At 35.9% G+C, this 22,235-nt stretch overlaps 1 long non-coding RNA gene across 1 annotated transcript in view; it reads right to left on the reverse strand.

The window, feature by feature from the left end:
• The window catches only part of LOC139357018 (uncharacterized), a 125,705-nt gene that overhangs the window by 3,038 nt on the left and 100,432 nt on the right, over positions 1-22,235 (reverse strand). The window contains exons 2-3 of the long non-coding RNA XR_011609622.1: positions 18,336-18,519; positions 2,328-2,438 (exon numbers count right to left, since the gene is read on the reverse strand). This is a non-coding gene — a long non-coding RNA (uncharacterized lncRNA). The remainder of the gene's footprint in view (positions 1-2,327; positions 2,439-18,335; positions 18,520-22,235) is intronic.

Here is a 22,235-nt window from a genome sequence, read left to right on the forward strand (position 1 = left end):
ACGACTCTAGAGGCCACACTCCTAACTACTACTATAATACATTATCCTGCCTCATAAAACAGCTTTTTTGTTTCAAATTCTCCCAGAAGAACTGATACAGCACAGAATTCTCTGAAGATGCTTTTACACTCTGATGCAATTTTAGCAAAAGGTATCCTGTGCGGACTTCTTCTTAACACTGCTAATTTAGTTCCATTTTGCAGAGTTGGTCAGCGTACTAAATAATTCTTTTGGCAGTACAAGCAAACGCCCTCAAATTTAGCCATCTTAATAATTATTTGAAAACTTTCTCTCAAATTTTGTTTCTATCCTCGACGGGCATTTTCTTGCTGTTTTACTTTTCTTTTTTTCTAAAGAAGATAGTGTAAGTATTCCATACAACACAATTAAATTCCTAATTTTAAATGAGGTTTAAACAGGAGAAGTACAAGGAGAAGAAGAAGCAGAAGAAGAAGAAGAAGAGAAAGAAGATTATACAAGCATAAAGAGCCTATCTGTTAATATTTCTTTTGTTGAATATTTATTTTGATATATTTGTAAGAAAGTATAAATATTCAGTGTTCAAAATAACTTTATAGATAAATGGTACTGCAATTTTGGTAACATCTTTTGACATGAATGTTGGATTCATTCATGAATATGAATTCCATCTGGAAATGGGCCTTTTGTATGAGTTAAAATTCAAAATTAACAAAACCAGTCAAACACCATGTACTCTGACCTTAAGTCCTCCTGAGAAATGACCACTGTTACCAATTTTTAGAGGTGTGTTTTTAAATAAAGTAAATGCCTATATTTGTTAGTCTTCATTTTCTCTGCAAATTTCTACACTTTTTTTGTCTCCTTAAAAAATCTTTAAATTTATCTTGGGGTGTGTGTGTGTTTGTATACATACATATATATATATACACATATACATATACATACATATATATACACATATATATATGTAGCTCTTTTTAGTAGCTACATAACATTCTCTTTATGATGTACTCTAATTTCACTAGTCAACTATTCGTGGATTATATAGCTTATTAAAAGTGTTTGACTAAGTTACTATTATCAACAAAGTTTCAGTGAATTTTACACTTATAATTTGCATGCATGCATGTAAGCAAGCTTATTTGTGGGATGAATTTATAATACAATCTGGGTTAACTTCCGGGTAGAAAAAAAATGATCTTTTACATTTATTTAAATAATCTATTTCTTGTTCATGGCTGTCAACATATGTAATAGTGATGCCGAAGCTCTTTCTGGTGACTTTGTAAGTGGGTGTGGGTTGTTAGCTCTGTGACAACTCGTTGTCTCCCCATTGTCTTCTTTGCCTCTTAATTCTGCACAGTGTGGAGTCTCCCTAACTGGTAGTGGGAAGGGAAGCCAATTATTCTTTTTAATTGGCTTGCCTCTTAGGCTGCAACAGAGTTCTCCAGTGATCCAGATCATTACTAGTGCAGATCACTAATCTTGACATTTATTTGATCCAATAATATTGCATTTGCCATCTCACAGTCTTCTCCATGCCCTTAAAGAACCATTTGAGTGGTTCTTGAGAGACCTCTGGCTAGGCAAGAGAGGTAGAAGATGGATTTAAAATGCTTTGCCAAGCACAACTTGATTGCATTTTTTTTCTCCCAGAAATCTGCAGTCAAAGGATGCTGTATCTACAGTTGGCATTGAGCACTGAGACTTCAAAAATACAAAACCAAAAATATTAATTTTTCTGTAATTCCCAACACTGTATTTTGCTGTCTTTTAAAATTGTACTCTATGTTGTAAGTTGTAAATATACAAAAATACCTCAGTGAAGGCATTTTCCATAGCAGATTACAACGAAAAACATAAAGGTGGCATGAAAGTATATAAAGTGAGAGTAGTGAGTGTTAAAAGAAATGTTGGCATTAGTAACACTACCCACTTTATTAGATACTATATTCAAGATAAAATAAAATGTCAAAGTTTGCTGAGTGGCAAAGGTTAAATACAAAGTTCCTCTTGTTGCTACCTGTCTATGGAGTGAACTGGATAAGGGCTTGTGATCCATTGAAAGGGATCAAACATATTATAAAAGGAGGTCAATGAAGGAAAACAGGGTGACTGTCAATTTCAGATAGGAAACCACATGCCATCTTTGACCTTGAAATGTGCAGTAGGAGCGTTGAACATCAAGCAGGGGTTATATTCTTAGTTTTTATTCTCTTTGCAAAATATATCTTTGATGATTTTGTCATTTTTGGACTTTTATAAATACATATTTTCCTGTAGCAGTTTGTCCTGAAAGCAAAGTACAATTATACGCAAATAGTGAAATCTTTCTATCTACTTACCAATCTATCCATCTAGCCATCTGTATATATCTTTGACAAGAATACCACCTATTTCAATGTATTTTCCTTAATAATTCCACAATGGATCAGTACATATAGTGTTCAGTAGTTCTGGGTAAAATAAAGAAAGAAAACATGTATTGGTTTCTCCTATTAACCTAATTGTTACTAAGTGTTCTGCACTTTTAATCTCATTTAACCCTCACCCAGCACTGTAAGAGGCGATCATTAGCCTATCATTTATTAATAAGAAAATGTAGACTGAGATAAATTAACTAATTTTTACAAGACCACAAAGATAATAGGAGGCACAGAAGAATTTGAACCCATTTGTGTCTATTTCTGACCCCTTGGTCTTGTCTCTTCTCCACGTATGTATAAAAATGATGGCATTGATTATGATGACCGCCAATTTTTTATCACTTGCAAAGTACCAGGTCTCAAGTGCTGCACTGACACTGTCTCTAACAGTCCTCACAAAGAAACTATTATTGTTACCATTTTATAAAGGAAGGGGTGATGTCCAGGAAAATAAGACTGATTTCCCAAATCCACACAGAGAGGGAAAGAAGAAGTAATTAAACTCTTTGTTGAACAGTATTTCTGTTGAGTAGATGGAAGTTACAATTTATGGAAAGTGGAAGCAGAATTAGAAGCAACTGCTCACTTTTAACAAAAAGGGTTACGTCTCCATTACGTGAATTTTACACTAACATTGTATTTTTGCTGACTATAAAGTATAGTATGTTTTAAAATACTGTCATTTTGTACCAAACATTTATTTCTCTAATCCTTTTGAATCCTAATGGAGATTATTTGATATTCTACTATTATGAAAATAGTCCTGTGAAAAAAAGAATTATGGTTGCATTTACAGTATCAGTGATCTTACTGTTCTCATCATTCTTACACTTTGAAAACTATCTTTTCTACAGTTTGAGATTCTCTTTTCACTTGCAAGTCATAAGTATCCGAAATAATTCACATAAACACTACATAGTGTTCCTTTAAGAGAGTGACTTAATTTCTACACAAGAATTGAAAGATATATATGTGAAAAAGTTAAAGTATTGGAGATATTTTATTTCCTTTTATTAAATTGTGTAATGCATTAGGATAAAAAGATACATTTTACACATTCTTAAGAATTTTTCCACCAATGCAATGAGACAAGATATTTTAGAGGCTGGGCGCAGTGGCTCACGCCTGTAATCCCAGCACTTTGGGAGGCTGAGGCAGGCAGATCATGAGGTCAGGAGATCGAGACCATCCTGAATAACACGGTGAAACCCTGTCTCTACTAACAATACAAAAAATTAGCCAGGCGTGGTGGCGGGTGCCTGTAGTTCCAGCTACTTGGGAGGCTGAGGCAGGAGAATGGTGTGAACCCGGGAGGCGGAGCTTGCAGTGAGCAGAGACCCTGCCACTCTACTCCAGCCTGGTCGACAGAGTGAGACTCCCTCTAAAAAAAAAAGATATTTTATAAAATGTCGTGTTAGATAAGGCACTTTCAAGTTCAATCAGTGTGATATGATATACTTTAATTACTGTTGTTAGCAAATCAATAACACATTTGTTAGTGAAATTGTGGGACTGATCTGTAAATGAAGATACAGTACTTCGGAAAGTTGTATAAATAACTGTTTAAATGTCATGGTTCATAAAAATGTTTCATCATTCTATCCTTTACCAAGTTTTATACAGATAATATATAATATTAATAGAAGTTTATTTTAAAATCAGTTAGAAGAAATTTGCATTCAGGATTCCCTTCTGCCATCCCATTTCCTTGACTTGTCTTTTCAGCTGTCTCCGGGTCCCCAAGCACCTAGTCTTCTTTTTGGCAATGTTTCCATGAGAGATCTTAGAACTCCTGCTCTCAGTTAGAACATTGAATTTGTAAACGTACAGAGGTAAGTTCCTGGAGATAAATAAGGTGAAAAGAAACTCACCGCATCCATTAGTCCACTGTACAATTTAATGTATTTTTATTTATTTTATGCTACGTTATGAAGAAATGGCATCAGAATGATGAGTTAGAAAAATTCTTTCTTTCATTCAATATAGTTATCTCCATCCTCACTTTCATCACTGGCTTGGCTGGCATTTTGTAGTTACTGAGAGCCATACCTTTTAAAATTGTAACTAAGCTCCATACAGCTTCTGGGTACTGTGAAGTTGGCAACCTGTAGACTGGGTTCTAAATGAAGCTCACTATCTACTGAATGATTATGCATCAATTGTCCTCAGTAGAAGTAGCTGTAGGAAGGGATGGAGCCACTGGATAACTCCCTGCAAGTAATTTTACTACTCTGGGTATTAGTTTAATTATTGGAATATATTTATAGGAAGGATTGGATCTTTATATTTCTAAGATTTTATGATTCTAAATGATGAACGTAGGGACTAAGGATTTTAACAGGTAATAGACACACTGCACAACAGGAGAGAATGCTTCAATTTGGAAAACTCTGATTTATGGATCAGAACTAACAGATATGCCATACTTACAAATTGTATGATTTAACTTTGTAAGCAGTAGTGTTACATGGAAATTTACAGCATTGAATGCATAAGCTAGAAAAGAAGAAAAACCTAAAATCAGTAGTCTAATGCCCACCTTAGAAAACTAGAGAATGAAGAGCAATATAAGCCTACAGCAAGCTGAAGAAATAGTAAGAATTAGGACAGGAATCAATGAAATTAAAAAATTAAAAACATTAAATCAGTGACAAATTTTTTTAAAAGTTAGTTCTTTGATAACATCAATAAAATTGATGCATAACCTATATAGCTCTTTTATATAGGAAACATGCATTTTTATGAAGAAGTTTTTAGTCTATGGGGAGAAAACATGAGGCAGCAAGATCATTGTCAGAATCTGGATGAGACAGTCACTGAAATGACTCATTCAATAATAGTATTGTCTCAATAGAAACTTAATTGCTAATATTTTAAGTATTTTAGCAATTCAGAATGTCATATTACAAGGCCTCCTCATTTTATATTATGAGATTTTCAGAAAACAGTTCTGCAAATAAGATGATATAAACGGCAGTCAGAAAAAAAATAAAGATAAAAGCCAAGCACGGTGGTTCATGCCTGTAATCCTACCACTTTGGGAGGCCAAGCCTGGCAGATCACCTGAGGTCAGGAGTTCAGGACCAGCCTGGCCATCACGGTGAAACCCCATCTCTACTAATCTCTACGAAAAATACAAAAATGAGCCTGGCATGGTGGCAGGCTTCTGTAATCCCAGCTACTCAGGAGGCTGAGGCAGGAGAATCTCTTGAGCCCGGAAGGTGGAGGTTGCAGTGAGCTGAGATGGCACCACTGCACTCTAGCCAGAGCGACAGAGCAAGACTCCATTTCAAAAAAAAAAAAAAAAAAAGACATTAAGTAAGAAAATATAAAAACATATGCACACTCTAGGTAGATGATATAAATACAAGCACAATTATAAATATTTTCCTTGGGCAAATAGAGGAAACTTAAGACTTGTAGTTAAGCTAACTCCACTATTCACTACAGGTATGAGAAAGATCAGACCATAACAAACATATCACATTCAGGGAAAAATACATAAGTCAATTTGGGCCAATGAGACCCAATAGACATTAGCTGAGGACTTTAGAAGTGAAGGTTCATTTCTTTTCCTCAAAAGCTACCTAAAAAGATTCATTTTCTTGATGATAATGCATTGGAAAAAAGTGTAATAATGATAAAAACAAATGTTCACCAGACCATTCACTGTGTGCCTGGTGCTATCATATGTGACTGTTGATACATTAACTCAGTCTTCATAGTCAGGTTGTGAAGACTTTACTTCATGTCACTGATAGGCTCTCAGAAATTGCAACTTGAGGTGAAATGAGGTATAATGCAACCAATGATTTTTCTCATCTATGTCATAACTAAAAACATGAAAGGAAACAATGTTATCTGAGGATGGGGTGTACATTCTTTGGTTAAAGTCGCAGTTTCCAAGAACCTATCAGTGATGTGACGGAAGGACTTACTATGATCCAAAATTGAGTGGCAAGGAAGTAGAGGTGGGATTTGATCCCTTCAGTCTTATTCCAGAGTCTGCGTCCTTTACAATTGTGCTGTAGTAATTCTCATCAAGTACTAATACAGTCACATATACCATGTGATGTTTCTCTACACTGGAAATCAAAAATATTCAAATACAGAATGCTATATTCCTAGACAGAATAACTCAATATTATTAGAATGCCATTTTATATTATTATATGCTTAATATAATATGAATAAGATAATCAGGACTTTTCCTGACCACCCCCCACCCCAAGAAAAAGTAGACTATGAAACTAACAATATACATAATCTTGAAAAGAAGAAATATGGCCTACTGGTTATTTAAAACTATCTTAAAACTACAACCATTGAGCAATATGATAGCAGTGCAAGCATAAAGATAGATGAGTATAGAAATTCCAGAAAGACATGTGCTTCTTCTAGGTGAGTAAAGACCAATAGCAATTTTTGTACCATGGGCCAGTGGTCCAATATTGGTATAAAAGCAGCTGCCATAGTTAGGGAGACTTTTCTAAGACTAGAAATATATGTATATGCATATGCATATGCATATGTATATGTAGAGTCAAACTTTTAAGGACTGTGTGGGCAAATACATTAATCAAAGTTAATTCTACCAACTAGGGTCAGTGGCTGCTAGCGATGAGGCCAGAAAGCAGAAAGACATCTTGTATTTTCATGGAGCATGGGATTAAGAACTCTTTGGGAGGAAGGATCCTGACCTCACATTCATCATAGCTCAAATCAGAGGAAAAGAGAAAATATTAAAGCTGTGTTCTAGTTCCCGCCCAGCTCAACTCCAGCTAAGATTCAAAAGAAAAGTTCCTCAATACAGGTGCCTATGGGGGTAAAAAAGGTATTTATTTCTGTCTCTACTGTTTTTTAAAATGTGTGGTGTCTACCATAAAATAAAATGTTTATCAGGTAGGTGAACAAGCAAGGAATTGTAACCGATAGTCATAAAAAGAAACCACCCGTATAGGGAGATGTATAGAAGGCTCAGCTATTGAAATTACCAGAAAAGAACTTCAAAATAACCCATTTAAAAGTTAGATAACAAGCGTGAACAGAGGACTTTCAGCAGAAAGAAGTAACATAAAAATGAACCAAATGGAAATTTTAAGAATCATAAAACAGAGAACAACAATTCAGTCGGTGGGCTTAAAAACCGATTGCATCAGCAGAGGAAAGAGTCAGTGAATTTAAGTAAAGCGTGGCACAGATTATCCAATATGAAACACAAAGAGAAAAAAATAGAAAATAGAAAAACAGAAACAGTCTGAAGTTTGTTAAACATTATCAAGTGTTTCAATATTTGCTCTATGGGAGTTCCAAAATGGGAGGAAAAAAAGAATAGTCCAGAGGCAATATTTAGGAAATAATAGCTGAAGATTTCACAAAATTAACAAAATCCATCAGGCCACAGAGACAGGAGAACAAATACACATTTTAAAACCCTACAATTTACTACATTGTAGTCAAGCAGCAGAAAACAAAATAAAGACAACATATTTAAACTAGCCAGATACAATAGGGTAATTCCATTCAATGAAACTCAAAGATAAAGACAACATATTTAAACTAGCCAGATAGGGTAATTCCATTCAATGAAACAAAAGAAAGAATATTTATCATCAGAAATTACAAAACCCTAGGAGACAACAGCATAAAGTTTTTAAAGTGCTGAAAAAGAAGCATGTAACTAGAATTCTATAACCAGTGAAATTATCTTCTAAAAATAAAAGTGAAAAAATATATTTCAGAAAAAAGGTGAAATAATTCATCATCATGAAAATGTGCGCTATAATAAATACTAAACGAAGTTTAGTCTGAAGAGAAATGATTCCAGAAGAGTAATTTTGAAAGAAGAAATGAAGAGCCAAAGTAGTAATAAATATATGTAAAAATGCTTTCTAAGAATTTCATTAAGAGATGATTGATTCTTTAAAGAAAATATAGCATGCCTGTAATCCCAGCACTTTGGGAGGCCAAGGCAGGTGGGTCAACTGAGATCAGGGGTTCAAGACCAGCCTGACCAAAATGGTGAAACCTTGTCTCTATTAAATACAAAAAATTAGCTGGTGTGGTGGTGCATGCATGTAATCCCAGCTACTTGGGAGGCTGAGGCAGGAGAATCAGTTGAACCCCAGAGGTGGACGTTGTAGTGAGCCGAGACTGCACCACTGCACTCCAGCCTGGGCAACAAGAGGGAAACTGCATCTCAAAAAAAAAAAAAAAAGTAGTAGGAAAATATTGTATGGCTTATAATATAACTAGAAGAAAGACATATGCCAGTCTTCACAGAAAGAGTGAGAGGGGTTAAATGGAGGATGACTTTTGTGCAATTCTTACGTTATTTGTAAAATGGTAAACTATTAATTCAAGGCATAATGTGATGAACTCAGGATTCAATATATAATATATATTTATAACATATATACTGATGGATAGATTGTAAAATAATCTACTAAAGGTACTGTCAGGAAACATCACACGAATAATTTGTGGCCAATAAAGTACATCATTGCAAACAAACAAAATTTAAAGAGATACAGGGCTAATAAGCAAATAATACACTTTTTAAAAAGTGATCTATTCACAAGATCTTACCCCTTCCAGCCATTGCAGGGACAAACTGGGATGCCATTGCTCCCAACAGTTACCTGAGAAGGGAGTTTGGAGCTCATAATTGATTTGAGATCACCACTGCCAAAGATCTTATAAAGCTCCAAAATTCTTCGATCATAGGGGTCAATTCTAAAATTCCTGGGTTTAGAAATCAAGATACTTGCTTTATACTTCCCACTGAAACACACCAAAAAGATGTGGATTCCAACCCAAAGGAGTTAGACAGAGTGCCCAAGCCCTATATTATGTCCAGGCATGAATTGGTGAGCCCTGCTGCTATCCACAGAGAATACAAATTTTAATATCTAGCATAAATAATCTCTGAACAAAGACTTCAAGGAAATAGAGCTAACAATGCAATAGAGAAAATAAAATGAAATATGAAAAGTTTCCAATAAATTCTAAAAAGATAGAAAAAGAGAAAGAAAAGAAGAAAGAACAGATGGAAGAGAAAACGACTTGTGAGGTGGTTGATGGAAACAAGTCACTGCAGTAACTACATTAACGTGATAGTAGATTCTCTGATGACCTCTATGTTCCCTGCTTTCTGGTGTTCATGCCCTGGTATGATCCTCCCACCCCTTTCTTGAGTGTGGGAGACCTATACATTGTTTCTAATGAATATGCAAAGATGATGAGCTACCACTCCCATGACTATGTTATGTGACACAAAAACCCACCTTGTTATTGTTAGCACACTTGCTCTACAGACTCTCTCTCCCTAGCTAGGTTTGAAGACTAAGTCACCATACTGGGAGGCTCTCTTGTTAAGGAACCAATAGAAACCTCTAGGAGCTAGAGCAACCTCCAATCAACAACCAGCAAAAAACCACAACTCTCCTGTAACTACAAGTAAACAAATTCTGCAAACACCTTGAGAAAGCTTGGAAGCAGATTCTTTCCCAACTGAGCCTCCAGATGAGAACACAACATTGCTGACACCTTGACTGCCACCTTGTGAAACCCTCAGCAGAAGACCAGACTAAGCCATGCACAAACTCCTTATACATAGATAACAAATGTGTGCTGTCTTAAGCTACTAGTTTGTGGTAATTTGTTAGGCAGCAATCTATTACTAACATGTGTACGTAGATAAACATTTCAGTTAGAAGGTAGAGATTGTCAGGTTGCGTTTAAAAGAAAATGAGTTAGCAGCCTTGTAAAAAAGGCTGTTTACAAGACATGCACTTTAACTAGAAAGAGGAAGATATGTTGAAAGTAAAAAGATGAAAAAAAAAAAAAACATGCTAAAGCTAATCATAGGGGAAATCTAATAATAAGAAAGCCAGTGTGACTATGTTAGTATCAGATAAAGTAGACTTCAAGATAAAGACTATTACTCAAAATGATCATTTTATAATGTCAAAAAGGTCAATCTATAAAGGAGACATGATAATAAAAGCTTTTATACATTTAGTGACAAAGTCTAAAAATACTAAAACTAAAAATTAATTGAGAAAAACAGAAAAGCATATAAAGAAATCTCTAATAATAATTGAAGAAAAAGGTAGATTTTGTTTGAGTAATTGGTACAAGTAGACAAAAAATATAGACTTATGTAAAAGATTTTAACATCTCTATTAACGCGTTTGGACTAACTGATGCTTATAGAACCCTACTCTCAAAGATAACAGAATAAACATTAATCTCAGGCACACATAAATTAATTAAAAAATGAGCTAAGACTTAATACATTTTAAATATTAAGTTTTGTAGAATCTGATCTCTGATCAAAATGAAATTAAACTAGAAATCAGTAGCTAAAAGATAATCAAAAAAATTCCCAGATGCTTGTAAATTAGGCGACACACTTCTAAAACACTATGGGTCAACACAAACACAAAAAAACCTGTGTATGAATGTTCATAGTGGCGTTATTTATAGAAGTCAAGAAGTGAAATCCCCAAATGTCTGCCAGTTGAAGAATAAAGAAAATGTGAGCTATCTATATACAATACATTATTATTTGGCAATAAAAATGTAGTACTGATAGATGCTGCAACATGAATGAACCTCAAAAACATTGTGCTAAGTGAAAGAAGCCAGTCGCAAAACAGTGCATATTGTATGATTACATTAATATAAAATGTCCAGAATAGACAAATCCATAGAAACAGAAAGAGATTAGCAGTTGCCAGGGTTTGCAGGAAAGAAGGAATAGGAAATGACTGCTAATTGGGACAAGATTTATTTTGGGGGTGATGAAAATATTCTAAAATTAGATTTAATGATGGTTGTACTTCTGGGCATTTTACACCAAAAAGGATTAATTTATTCTGAGTAAAATATATCTTAATAAAGCTATTGTTGTTTTAATCACAGTGAAAATTATTAAATATTTTGAACTGAAAAATAAAAAAGGCAAACCACTTTAGGATGTATGGGATGAAGTTAAGTCAGTGCTTAAAAACAAATACATAGATTTAAATGCACATATTTGAGAAAGGAAAATGTTTAAAATCATTTATCTAAGCTTCCACCTCAAGAAGAAATGAAACAGATTCAATCAAAGACAGGAAATAAAAAAATAAGAACAAATAAAATTCAGCAGAAAACAGACAAATAATAGCAACATGAACAAAACTAAATGTAGGTTCTTACATAAATTGATAAAACTGATAAATTTCTAGCCAAATATCAATAAAAAGACAAAAAGCACAGATTAGCAATACTAAAGAAAGAGGGATGTAACTACATGCATTATAAAAGGTTAATAAAGGAATATTATAAAACAAACGTATGCCAACAAATTCAACAATGCAGATGAAAGAAATAAGCTCCCTGAAAAACACAACTTACCAAATGGACACAAAAGTTCAAGATACAAGTGTAGTTAATATTAAAACATCTTTGGGTAATGGAATCTATTAAAAAATAAAAATAAAAATAGAAGAAATAATAAGGGAAAGACTGATCAATTTGCCTACCTGAATAGTAACGATGCCTATAACAATTTATGCCAGATATTTATTATTTCTGATACTTTTCATTACTTCTTGAAGATCTGAGTTTTCATTTGGCAATATTTTTCTTCACCCTAAAGAACTTAGTTTGGAACTTCTTGTAGTACGTATTTCAGGAAAAGTTTCCTTAGTGTTATTTTATCTAAAAATATTATATTTTACCTTGTATTATATAAAAATAGTTTTACTTTTCCTGGGTATAGAATGCTGGGTTAATGGTTACGGTCAATCCATTTGTCTCATGTGTGTTTGTGTGTGTGTGTTTGTATGTGTGTGTACATATGCATACACATATATATCATTGGAATTTAATAAACAGTATGCTTAATTTTATTCATTTGATCTTATTTCATGGCTTAATTTGTAGTTTCCCTTTTTCATTTTAAAAAAAGTGTATCGAGTCTCCTCTATGTGCCAAGATTTTCCAGAATCTTAAGATATATCAGAGAACAAACAAGAGAAAAATATCTGCCTTTATAGAACTTACATTCTAGTGGTGGCCAATCACTCTATTTTCCTCTTTTTAATTAGTATATTCTCTTCTATTATTTCATTTCTTTAGTAGTGAAATTACTTTCCCCATCATTTGTAATCATACACACAGTTCTCTGGTATTATGTGAAAACACAATGCTGCCTATTTGTGTCATGGAGCACCAACAAAGTGCTCCTTGTAAACCACAGTTTAACCCCATACAATAAGACGATGCCTTACAATATTCTTTCTTACTCCACCTCATCTTCTCTACTGTTGATGAGATCTGTGAAACTTTTAAATCTTCTCTTCCACCTTAACCCAACTCCTAATTCTCCCCAAGATAGTTCAATATGTTCTAGACTATCATCATAATCTCCCTGTCACTGCAATCCATTTTCTCCAGTTACTGATAGCTTGAGTTCTCAGCTGTGAATTACCTCTCTTTTCACTGATGTGCTTTCTCAAGTATTTTTCTCAAATGGTTTAGTTGAAATCAACATCTAACCACACGTACATATCCTTCTTTTAATAGATATACTTTTTTTGATATTATCATTTTCTCTCAGCAATCTGCAAGTGGAATTTGCTGTCATTTACTTTTCAATATTTCAAAAACATGTCTGATTCCATTCGAATTATTTTTAGGAGCTCACATTTTCTATCTGGAAGTTCCCACATATTTTTCTCTTTATCCTTAAGAGGTCAAGAATCTTGTTAGCATATATATTTCTCATTACTACCTCAAGAAGCTTAATGCAGTTTTTCATTCTGGAGAAGCCAATCTTTCTCCAGATAATGGAAGCCTCCTTCAGTCATTAAGATAGTTATTGTGTATCTCCCATCACACAGTTTCCTTTGTGTAAAATGTTTCCTTTTCACCTTTAAAACTCTCGTGATTTAGATGCTAAGTTTCTGAAATGGATCTTCCAGATTTCATAGCTTTCCCTTCAAATTTTCTCTTTTTTCATATTGTTGGCCTGTACTATGAGATAATATTATTTCGTTTACCTTTTCAGGCCACTAGTTTTAGTCTTAACAATAGTCATTCCATATTTCAACTCACCTACTGAATTTTCCACCTATTGGGTATCATAGATAAGGTTCTGGTGATGGGTACACTAAGAGCCCACACTTCACCACTATGCAATATATCCATGAAACACACTGTACTTGTATCCTTAAATGAATAAAAATTAAATTTTTATTCTAGAAAGTCTTATTTTGCACTGGGCTACAATCATTGCAGTTGTTTTTTTACTATATTGTTGTCATACATTGTTGTTTGAAACCTCGACTGTCTCCATCAGAGATTATTTGTTGGTTGGTGAGTTGGTTGATTATTTGTTGGTTGGTGAATTGGTTGATTGGTTTTTGCCTGGTGATGGCTCTATTTAACCTCCCCTTGCTGGCTGCTTGTTTCCCAAGTATGTATGATTATAATGTTTTCCTGTGATCTCTTTAGGAATCACCTTTGGTTGCTGAAGCATCCTAAGTGGAAGAACTCTCAGAGGAAACAGAAGTTAAATCACCATCTTCTTCCGTGGCTAAACCTATAACAGTAGAAGGGCTGCAGGAGGAAAATTCCTATGACATGGTTTCCTCCTACTCTCTTAGCCTCTGGAGTAGGGATAACTCAATTCAACTTTTCTGCTCTGATTTGTATTTTGAAGGCCAAGGAAACAAGGCCCATGCATGCATGTACACGCATGTGCGTGCACACACACACACACACACTCAGGTTCAATGTTCTCCCAATTCCCCAGCAGTTCACACATTTCTGTAGACCAAGTCCTTTCCAATATTCCCACAGTCTTTTTTCAGAGGCTCTCTTACCATGATCTAACCAAGCCCATGGAAGGAAAGCCCTTCACAAGTTTCTTTCTAAGGATTCCTCAACCCGCAGAGCTAAGGACTTCTCTCTGATCTGGGAATCTACTGCCTTTCTCAGCCATTTGGACGGGTGAGCCAGAGGTATTCCTGTTTAGAATGAAGAGAAAGTATGACGCTTTCTCCAAAGTTTTCCAGAATCTCTGTCTTTTATCTAAGTTCTTTCCTTATAATTTGCATTAAGATTTGTCAATATAATACCTTAAAATGATATAAAATTTGTCTTAATAATTCTTCATTACTGGGGAAGTCATCAATTCAATACATACAATTTTTTTCTGTGTTCCTTTTATAAATTGCGTCCTCTTGTCTATAGTTCAATTTTCTGCTATCTATGAAGTCAAAGAAAAGCACAACAAAATACATAATTAAATGCTAAGTGCTTTCAATGCTGTAGAAAATTATCTTAAGATGTCTCAATCTTCCTTGCAGGAAGCAGACAGATGCCTGCATAATTGAGACTATGTGTGGCTTCTCAATTCTTTCTAGAAATGAGAAGAAAGCAAGAGAGTGTTATAGACTTTGAATGGGTCAATGTCAATACTAATTTTTTAAAAGTATTTCTAATAAGATCAGAACCACTGATACGAGTAAGGGATAATTTTGCCAGAAAGGGATAATTTTGCCTGAGTTTTTGTAAGTACAACTGTAAAACAAACAAGAGTTATGGTAAAAAAAAATGACCATAAACAAGCAACAGTCCACTAAATAAAAGGAGAAATAAGCAAGGATATAGAAAAACATTGGAAAAATGGTGTTAATAAGCTATGTTGCTTTGTTCTGTTCCACAACAATAATCTGAGTATTTATGTCTGTCAAGAATAGTTATTAGCACTTTCCTGGACACAAGCATTGTGATCTAAATTAATAAGCGCACATAATTTGGTCCCATATTTTCATTAATTTATAGTTTACTGATTTGGGAACAGAGACATTTTATATATAGGACCAAGAAATACGTTGCATATCCTTCTCCTTTTTTGGAGGTAAAGCAATACTATAAAATATCATATTTCCCTACCATTGTTTTGCCATCATTATATCATGGAAAGCAGGTTGATGCAGTTAAACTTGCAAATCCCCCACACCATGTAAATTAATCCTCTAAGAAAGATCTGAAGGAAAATAGTATAATAAATGTAAAGGAGAAGTCAATGCTATAAACATCTATTCTCATGAAATGAAATATTTCTACTTTTTAAAATGAAAACTCTTTTATTACTAGTACACTTTGAAAGTGATGCTGTCTCTAATTTCAAAGAAAAAGAGTGAACAACAACAACAAAAAGAAAAGAAATGTAATAGCAAATTAATGGAAAAGCTATATATATAACTAACTTCAATATGTATCAAAAGTGAAAGCACTGTGGATAAGAAAACTCAGCCTCCTCAGACTTGTGTGTGATTTGACAGGGTGAATTCGGAGCTTGTGAGGTCTTGGGATTTAATTTCATGGCATGCATAAAAGTAATGCAAGCCCATTCATCCTAGAAACAAAACACTTGCCATCACAGAGGCTGCCTGATCCATGTAGCCTTATTATAGTCAGGTCTTTGGAGAGATCCCTCAGCACAGCTCTGTACATTTAAAGTGTGAAACTAGGGCCATTTCGAAGCTGACAAAATTTTATAAAACCAGATATTTCATTTTTCCTAGGCATATGTAATCCTCCCTCTGCTATTTCCAGGAGCTCAACTCTCAGTCTGAAGCCAATTTTGTAAGGACTTACCTTACAAAATTCAAAACCGGGATTTTATTTTATTTTATTTACTTTTTGAGACAAGGTCTCACTCTGTTGCCCAGGCTGGAGTGCAGTGGCGTGATCTCAGCTCACTGCAACCTCCGCCTCCTGGGTTCACGCCATTCTCCTGCCTCAGCCTCCCAAGTAGCTAGGATTACGGCCATGTGCCACCACACTCAGCTAATTTTTGTATTTTTAGTAGAGACAGAGTTTCCATGTTGGCCAGGCTGGTCTTGAACTCCTGACCTCAGGTGATCCACCAGTCTCAGCCTCCCAAAGTGCTGGGATTACAGGAGTGAGCCACTGTGCCTGGCGAAGAGTAGAATTTTAATAATTGCAGTTTCCAGTTATCCATTCATTCACTTAACACATATTTAGTAAATTTCTTCCTTGTGTATGATGTAAGGCTAAGTAAAAGTTTGTCAGAAATAAACGAGATGGACATAATCTTTGTCTCTTGGAGCTTTTGTCTAAGGACAGTAGGTGGGGTCAATGTTATGCAAATGATTAAAACTGTGGTAAGTAATAAAGGGAGAAGTACAAGGTACTACTTTGCACAAGGTATTGTAAAAATATATAGCATGAGTCTGATAGGAAGAACTAGGTAGGCTTATCAGATGTGATATTTAAGTGGCATTCTTTAGGATGTATAGGATGTGGCCAGGTGAAAGTTAGGATGAAGAGTTTTGTTTGTTTGTTTGTTTGTTTAGCAAATAGAAGAGCATGGCAAAGTCCCTAAGGTGAAGAGCAGCAGGTGATCTGCAAGGCTGCACCCTCTGGAGCATTGAGGGCCACAAGGGCACAAGTTGAGGCAGGCACTGAGTCTGTATTATGCAAGGAGTTACAGCCTGGATTATGGTTTGAGACCATTACCGAAAGTAACAAGATACTGCTAAATTAGGTTAGGTTCTAAATTGAGAAGTATTGGAGATTAGCATTTGAAAAGGATGTACCTGACTTGTAAGTAAAGATTGGGTTGGAGGGATAAAATCGCAGGTGTGTGATGCTGGTTAGACGCTATTGCCATAGGCAAAGTGAAGATGATGGTGGCACAGCCTAAGGTGGCGATGGTGAATACAGAAATGGTATAATCTTGTTGAGAGTTACTTGGAAGTCAGAGTCACCATGATTCAGTGATAGATTAGAAGTGAGGGTTGAAGGAGTGGGAAGAGTTAAGAGTCACTTTTATATTTCTGGCATGAGCCATGAAGTGAATGGTGGCATTATTTACTGAAATAAGTGATTCTGCAGGGAATAGAGGAACAGATATTTGGGGAAAGAGCTTAGTTTTAGACACTAAGTTTCAGGTTTCTGGAGACTTCTCAGTGGGCACATCAATAAGGTTGCATATGAGCCTAGAATGTAGATGGGTTTGTTCTGAAAAGAAATATTTGGGCCAGGCACAGTGGCTCATGCCTGTAATCCCAGCACTGTGGGAAGCGGAGGCAGGCAGATCATCTGAGGTCAAGAGTTCAAGACCAGCCTGGCCAACCCCAACATGGTAAAACCTTGCTTTACTAAAAATACAAAAATTAGCCAGGCATGGTGGTGGGCATCTGTAATCCCAGATACTCGGGGGGAGATATCCAGATACTGAGGCAGGAGAATCGCTTGAACCCAGGAGGCAGAGTTTAAATTGAGCTGAGATCATGCCACTGTATTCCAGTCTGGGCGACAGGGCGAGACTCTGTCTCAAAAAAAAAAAAAAAAAAAAAAAGAAAAAAAAAAGAAAAGAAAAGAAATAAATAAAGATGGTGAATAAAATCATAGGAGCATATGTGCTAACGTTACTCAGAAAAAAATAAAATAAGAAGAGAATAATGCTTAGGGCTGAGCCCTGAAAAATTCCACACACTTTAGTGTAAAGGAGGCAGAATTAGAAAAAGGGGCTCAATCACTGGCCAGAATAATGTAAGGGAAAAACAAAGGAAGAAAGTATGTCAAAAGTGGAGTCTGCTAGTCAATGTCAAAATGTGCCCAGAAATCAGGTTAAATGGAAACTGGAAAGTGTCCATCATATTGACTCACACGGAGGCCACCTTCGTGGAAGATAGGGCAGAGCCAGTGGTGGAGGTTCAAATGAACCCGGTCAGTGGGAAGGCATAAAGTGGACAAAGTGGGTGGACATATATATTTAGAGTGCTTAACTGTAAAAGACAGTGTGGTCTTAGGACCATCTATTACGAGGTGAGGGTATGGTTGCCACCATGAGTACTTCGTTTTTAAAATGAAAAGCTCGAAATGTTTAATTGCCTCTATGAAGGTTCCAGGGAGGAAGCATCCACTCACACAGAAGAGACATTAGGTGAAGTCTTCATTGGATTGGAAGGATGAAGTTGAAGGTAGGTCTGTATGTTTGGTGACAGGAAGATCTGCCTGTTAGCTTATCGTTTCCCTGGGTTGGCCAGTGGGGGGTGTGGGGAAACACAGTCTTCTGCTGAAAATGAAGGAGAGGAAGCCATGGTGGAGGGGTGGGTGATACAAGGAAATTATAGGAGATTTGCAATAGATATTCAGAGAAGAGGAATGATCTAACTGCAAAGACTTAATCAAATTGCTAGTGAAGCATTGCGAACTCAGTTCTTCCTTCCTGCCCTTCTTTCCTCTGCTCCTTAGAGCATTGCAAACATTACAAAATTTAGATTACAGAAAACATCTGATAAACTTACACTGGAGTGCAAGAGACTGCTGTGGTGTGTAACTTAGCCTGCTCTTTTGCTCTGAAAATTTGTATTTTACTAGGGGTTCATATTATGGGCCCTCTAGAGACTCCTGGTTGTGAAAATATCAGTGAGGAATTTGGGGTGGGAAATTCTGAGAGAGAAATTTGGGGTGGGCATGTCAACTAGAGTGTCTGTGGCCCAGGAATTGACACATCACATGGGCAGAAATAGAAGCAGATGCAGCCAGTTATTTGTGCTTCTTTTTCAAGGCCAGGTTTGTCTCCAGCTATTAACTCTTGAATTTTAACTAGTCTATCAGTTTACCTTCTCACTTACTCAGTAACTCTCAGACTTTCAGTAGCAGTTGGAAAATATTTTGATGTATCAGCATTATAACCGAGTGAGTTATAGAGAAACGCCACACTTTGAGACCAATTCAGGAGTCCTTTATTTGCCGGCAACCAAGAGACAGCTAGTGCTCAAAATTCTCTCGGCCCCCAAGAAGGGGCTGGATTTTCTTTTATACTTTGGTTTAGAAAGGAGAGGGGGAGCCTAACTGAAGCAATCTTACAGAAGCAAAACGGGCAGAAAAGTTAAAAAGATAAATGGTCACAGGGAAACAAACAGTTCTAGGTGCAGGGGCTTTAAATCTATGGCAAGGTGAGAGACGCGGGAGCTTTGGGTGCTATCAAGCAGGCAAATTCCTGGAAACTGCGGATATAGCTTGCCACAGTATCTTATCAGTAATTCTTATTGCATTCTTGGATGTGCTGGGAGTCAGCTTGCACAAGTTAAGTCCTTGAGGAAGTGGGGTGGGTAAGGGGCTGCAAGTAAAGGAGCCAAAATGGAGTCTGTCCGGCTCTCTCAGCTAAGGGAGAGTCGATTTAGGTTAAAACAAGGTAGGATATCACACCAGTGGGAGGGAGCTAGCAGAAAGCTGGAGTGTGGGGTACTCTCCAAAATGGACAAATCCTGGTGAAGTTTTGTGGAAGGAGGCCCTAGGAAACCAGAGAGCATTTTTATGCTAGCGGGGAGAGAGACTTAGAGACCGGAGGGTGCCACAATTTCTGAAGGTCACTCTGAGTTTTATGTGCAGGATGATGTTATTTATTATCTGACTGTTACAATGGCACATATGACCTCAGGTGTCTGATGAGAGCAATTGTGCTCTCAATTCACATTGGAGGTGGGGTTGCTAATGTAATTCCTTCAAGTGCAATGCAATTGTCATTTGGCCCAATTTTTTCCTGCCAGCTCTCTAAAGAGGAATGCGTATGGCCCTGGGATGAGCTGACAGGAAGGAGAGGAAGTCTTTTGTCTTGCTGATTTTGTGGAGTAGGCCAAAGTCTGCATTAATCTGAGCAGGCATTTTTCAATCCAGTATCCTCAAATCTGTTTTGAAGGCTGAGTCAGGAGACTGCATGATGGTCAAGGCCAGATACATAATTTGCAAGGCCCAGGGCAAAACAAAATAGCGGGTCTCTTATTCAAAAATTGCTGTGTTAGGAATTTCAAGGTAGCAACAGTTGAGTTTGAAGTCAAGCACAGTCCCCTTCTGAGTGTGGGGTTCTGTACAACTACACAAGCTACAGAAGCATGAAATTAGGCCTGATGATAGTGTCTGTTACAACTTTGCCCTGGTTTCTAAATGTAGCTTAACTTATCATTAACTCTGACCTTAGGGAGGTCACTTAGCTCATTTAACCTGCAGTTCCTCAACTGTAAATGATTAAGCACAAAGATTTATTAAGCATCTATTTTATTCAACTACTGTACTAGTCACTGTTGTTGTATTGCTATGAGTGCACACACACACAAACACACACACACACACACACACACACAATCATTACCCTGTTGGAATTTATATAGTATCTGAAACAACTGAGAGTAATTTTAAATTAGTAATTTAACTAAAACCAGGATGAGAGCTACAATAAAGCTACAATAAAGAGGTACTCTGAACTGTGTTATATATTTATAGATGACCTTTAGGGAATTATAACATGGCTTGAGTATAATCAATAGTCAATAGTATTGATAGAGCATAGTCAATAGTACATCTTTCATTAATAGCATTACTTTAACCAATATAATACTTATTTTGTGTTAGGAATATAAAACTTACGCTATACTAACTCTGAATACAACTGCCAAATGAGGTAATTGCTACTAATACACTTATTTTGCAAGTGAGGAAAATGAGGAATGGGGTTATTAAATAACTTTTAAAAGGCAATGCAGTGAATGAATGGTAGAACTGGCTTTGATTTCAAGCTGAGTCTCGCATCCAGACATGACAGCCTTAAGTTAAGCACTAGTATTCCACCTCTCGGGACATAAAAAATGATTGCATGGTGAAAAATAAAACCAGACAACTCTCATTAACCCTGGAGAGTAATCTGAAGACCTGGATTTTCTTTGTGTTATTGCATGGACTGCTTTGTGAGAGAGTCTCCTAACATTTTTATCCTTGTATTTCATCATTTCTCAGGCAAGGGTCCAGCTTCCCAACATCAAGCTTGATAAAAAGTGTTCCATATCTTATAGCATTTGCAAGAGGAGAAAAGTAGTAAGAAATATAATCACACATTTACTGTTATACTTACCTATCCATCATCTATTTACCTATCAATTATCTAGCTACTCACCTACTATCTACGGTTACATAAGTTGCAATTTTGGTACTATCTGATCAGTAGCTTTCTTCAAAATATAATTAGTAATTAATTAGCATTTCTTATTAGATGTTGAAACCTGTCATTTCTCCTTAAAGCTGGTTTAGCCCCTTTCCTGGCTTAGGTCTTTATTCTAGATTGAATGCTTGATCAGTCCTTGGAAAACGGATACAAAGTATCTTGGTAGAGATGTGATTTATAAATATAAATTTTAATTTATTTTCTTTATAATGCAGACTGCACTTGCCATAGATTTTATAGTGTGGGTGATAATCTCTTGAGGTCTTAAAATTGACTCTGTCAATCTTTGCTCATCTTTAACAATCAGGATATCTCTTAGGACCAAAAAAATCTGGATGTAGAATGAATTTTTACATTCTAGAGCCTGGCTTTATGAAAGAAGGGAGGTTAAGTAACCTTAACATTATCTAAGCATGGACAGTACCCTCAGCCTTCTAGGTCATCACCACAAAAGAATATGGAGGATGCTGTTAGATTATTGCCTACTTCATGCCAGGGTATACCAAGGCTTTTAGAATTCTGCTGAGTACATTTGATCCCTAAAGTGCTGCACATAGCTCCTTAAAGTTATATAATTTCTTTAATTTGTAAAAACTCTGCTGAGTACATTGGATCCCTAAAATGCTACACATAACTCCTTAAAGCTGTATGATTACTTTAATTTAAATAAGTTCCATGGGATCTATTTGGATTCATCAGGTGACATAATTAGACTGACATCTGAGATTTATACTGTATATTCATAATAGTTATAGTCCAAGGCAGCTGACTCAAAACCTGCAAAAATTCCA

Source organism: Macaca nemestrina, chromosome 11, assembly GCF_043159975.1.
Source record: "Macaca nemestrina isolate mMacNem1 chromosome 11, mMacNem.hap1, whole genome shotgun sequence".
Taxonomy (NCBI): Eukaryota; Metazoa; Chordata; class Mammalia; order Primates; family Cercopithecidae; genus Macaca; species Macaca nemestrina.